At 39.6% G+C, this 4,227-nt stretch overlaps 1 pseudogene; it reads right to left on the bottom strand.

Moving 5' to 3' along the window:
- Positions 1-1,443: 1,443 nt before the first annotated feature.
- LOC129557140 (zinc finger CCCH domain-containing protein 13 pseudogene) lies at positions 1,444-3,991 on the bottom strand (annotated as a pseudogene).
- Positions 3,992-4,227: the final 236 nt, after the last annotated feature.

Genomic DNA, 4,227 nt, shown 5'->3' with positions numbered 1-4,227 from the left:
CTGATTTGATAGACAAAAACGGTACCTCATTTTAATTTGCATGCATTTGATTACTAGTGAGGTTGGTCATTTTCATATAGAATTTTTCAAACTTTTGGTGTTTTCTGGCTTTTGACTTTAGCAGGGTCTCATCAATATGTAAGTGTGTGTCATCAATATGGAAAACTGATAATGCATATTAACTTTAAAATCTATTTTTCTTTATATTGTACTAGATTTTTACTTACAATCTCTTGTTTCAGAATTCAGTGAAGGTTGTTAATCCTATGCTATTAAATATATCAGTATTCCTTGATCAAAATCTTTCATTCTTTATATACATTATTAGAATGTTGGCTCATTTTTTTTGAATATTTATAAAATATAGTGCAACTTGCTTGCATTCTAAATTAACATATAATCAGCTTGTACTAACTCAATGCTATAAATGTCATCTTGAAAAATGAAAATTCTAGATTTTGGATTATGGCATTTACAGTTTGTATCCATAGGATTTGGCATGGTTCCTGGTGCATAATAGCTATTCAAGAAATACTTGTACTGAATTTCAAGTTGAAGTGTTTCAACTTAAAATTTTCTTATGATCTTAGTTTTAAATAAAACAATAGAATAAAGAGTCCCTGATTAATTGATTTGGTAACTTCCAAGTATTGTAGAAAGATGATACTTGTGATCTCTAGCTGTTTTTAATAATTTTAAACTCTTCCTGGGTTTAACCTCCCCCATTAACCCTCAAACAGCCCACTGATCTTCAGTGTCCATTAAGTAAGGCTGAGGGTAGGGCCTATGGTCATAGAATAGCAATTTTCTTTGTGTGAAGTGATATTTCTACATGAGGCACAGAGGCTTTAATTTTCACTCTAATTTCGACCTCTGATCTCCATGCTCTGAGAAGGAGAGAACTACTTGAATAGTGAGTTGAGCTGAACTGATATATTCAGGCTCTTAAGATCATCACTTTGAGCAGGCAGATTTTATCCATATTTTAAAACTTAGCTCAAATATTATACCTCCTTATTTCAGCTCTCCTCCCCCCATGGAATGAGATGCTTTGTTATCTGTGTTCCCATAACTCTTTATACATTAAAATAGCCAATAACAGTGAACATTTGTTGAATGTTTAAATAAGCTTTCTAAATGTATAAAATATGCAAAATGTAATTTAAGTAAATATAATACATATGACTTAATAAATATAGATAAGTGGAATACTAATAAAATAAAAACCTGCATCAATCCATATTAAAGACTTTAAAAAAAAAAAACAAACAATATAGTGGTTCCTAAAGTTGGACTGTGAAGAAAACTGATCACCGAAGAATTGATGCTTTTGAACTGTGGTGCTGGAGAAGACTCTTGAGAGTCCCTTGGACTGCAAGGAGATCCAACAAGTCCATTCTAGAGGAGATCAATCCTGGGTGTTCATTGGAAGGACTGTTCAGTCTTAAGACACACACAGTTCCTGTTGGATACTGGACTGTGAAAGTTTATTATCTTCAGTCTTTTCAGGCCCTGGGGCTTGGCACATCGTCTTTCGCTTAAATAATCGAAGACTCAGTCGTAACAGTTCATTGTCTACCATTGGAGCATTTGTATAAGCTTGTTTTATGGTGCCCTTCTCATTTTTAACAAGCTGCTTTCGGATTGCAGAATCCCGTCTAAAGCATAACGCTTTACAACATGGTCCAAGATTACTAAGCAGATTTGCTCTTTCCTCTTTTCGTAGTAATGCAGCCATGTTGAGAGCCCCGAGTTCATGTTCAAAGAGACTGTCTGTATCTTTGGGCTTTTCTAAAAGTCTCTGACATGTTTCTTTGACTTTCGTAAAGAGCTCAGGACCAGCCAACTTTTTAGAAATGCCAACTCGCAGCATAACAGCTCCAGGTGTGAATTTTAAGAGCGCGGCCCCAGGCTCTCGTGGTTCTTTTGGATGCTTCGGCATAAGACCAGACCAATCCACGTCTATCACATCTAGCGGATCTGGCATCTTTTCCTCATCCTGTTGGTCCTCCCTCTTCTCAGCATCACCTGCCAGAATTTCATCTAGTTCATCGTCACTAATTGGCTCGTATCCTTCTCCAGCACCAGATCCTAATGAATGCGCATCATCTAGCTTGGGTTCGTCGTCTCCTGCTTCCGCACTCTCAGTCCTCTCAGCTTTACCTCATGTGACGAGTTGACTCACTGGAAAAGACTCTGATGCTGGGAGGGATTGGGGGCGGGAGGAGACGGGGACGACAGAGGATGAGATGGCTGGATGGCATCACCGACTCGATGGACATGAGTCTGAGTGAGCTCCGGGAGTTGGTGATGGACAGGGAGGCCTGGCGTGCTGTGATTCATGGGGTCGCAAAGAGTCAGACACGACTGAGCGACTGAACTGAACTGAAAATATACATATAGAACTACCCTGCTGCTGCTGCTAAGTCGCTTCAGTCGTGTCCGACTCTGTGCGACCCCATAGACGGCAGCCGACCAGGCTCCACCGTCCCTGGGATTCTCCAGGCAAGAACACTGGAGTGGGTTGCCATTTCCTTCTCCTATGTGTGAAAGTGAAAAGTGAAAGTGAAGTCGCTCAGTCGTGTCCAACTAGTAGCGACCCCATGGACTGCAGCCCGCCAGGCTCCTCTGTCCGTGCGATTTTCTAGGCAAGAGTACTGGAGTGGCTTGCCATTGCCTTCTCCGAATAGAACTACCCTAGAATCCAACAATTCTATCTCTGGGTACATTCCCAAAAGGATAGGAAGCAGAGACACAGACAGACACTTGAACAACCAATGTGCAGAGCAGTATTCTTCACAATTTTCAAATGGTGGAAACAACCCAAATATTCACCAACTGATGAATAAACAAACCGTGGTACATAAAAAAATAAATAAGCTTTCTCACACTTAGTCTAAGACAGATACTGTTGTCACCTGCAGTGTTTCAGAAGACATACAAGCTTAACACAGACAACCTGCTCACATTTACACTGCTAGTAAGTATCTATACAAGGATCTGAGACAGGTTATTTGACCCCCAAACTGAGGCTCCTAACTGCCTCTTAAATTACTGCTCTAATAAATTCCCTTTAAGAACTGGAATCACAACCTGTGGAATTTTGTATTTCTAGTACCTGATTCAGCTCCTCGAACTTAATAGGCATTCAACAACAACTTAGTAAATTGGAAAATGGAATACGATTCTCAGAAGGCCCCGTAATAGGGCTTGTTTGGCTATTTATTTGCTCAGTTTCTGTGATCTATAGCCCTGAAGTCGTTTGGATGTTTGAAACCTGTCCAAACTAATCACATGTGTACATAGAACCTGTACTTAATCAGAGACCATTTCATCCAATGTGACCAGAGAGTAGTATTAATTTTTTTAGAGATATTCTCCTGACACACACTTCTGGCAAGAGCAGACTAATGGATTCACTATAAGTCATTAAAGACATACCAACAAATTGTGAGTCATATGATCCAGGTGTCTGTAGCAGGGTACCTTCAGGTTCAGTCTACCTATGTTTCTTTTTCTCCATTGTGTTGTTGCCTGCATAAGAGTCTTTGACAGGCAAACAGAATTAACATTTCATTTTCTCACTGAGAAATAGGTGGAACCAAAAGGCAGCATTTTCCACCCTTGTTCTTCTTTCAGGGACAAGACTAACACACATATACAATAAAACTATTGAGCTATTTTAATACCTTTCCTGTCATGCATTCAGGACCCTCTAAAGTTGTCATCAGCTACTGTTTCATTTAATTCTCTGGCCTTCAGGGTAATGTAAGAAAATTGAAGAGATTAGGAGGTATCTCTTTCCTATTCAATGCATTTGTGTTGCTGTAAATTGGCACCAACTTTCAATCTCACGGTCAGGGCTCTCCAGGGTCCTCCCTCTGGTATGACAGCCAGTCAGCATGATAAATGGCGCACACCCTCTGGCAGGACAGACAGTTGTTCTTCCCTTCCTGGCTGCCGCACCAGCCAAGAGGCAACACCTCGTCATCTTATTGCACTGAGTGACCACCCCCTTAACACTGATGTTCTTCAAGTTAATTAAAGGATCTAGTTTCCCTGATTAATTATTTTATGTCCACTGACAAAAATGACTTTGACAAGTAGTGAATTAGGATAAAAGAAACCTCCCATCTAGAAAACTGTGTTTTAGCATGATATATATATATATATATATATATTTCTTTTTCACCTATTCTACTAGTGGAAAATTATCTCATTTGAGGG

This window comes from Moschus berezovskii, chromosome 7 (assembly GCF_049115385.1).
Source record: "Moschus berezovskii isolate FMDL1 chromosome 7, NW_MosBer_1.0, whole genome shotgun sequence".
NCBI classification, from domain to species: Eukaryota; Metazoa; Chordata; class Mammalia; order Artiodactyla; family Moschidae; genus Moschus; species Moschus berezovskii.
Note: the sequence above shows the minus strand (reverse complement) of the source record. Positions and strands in the feature narration are given on the sequence as shown.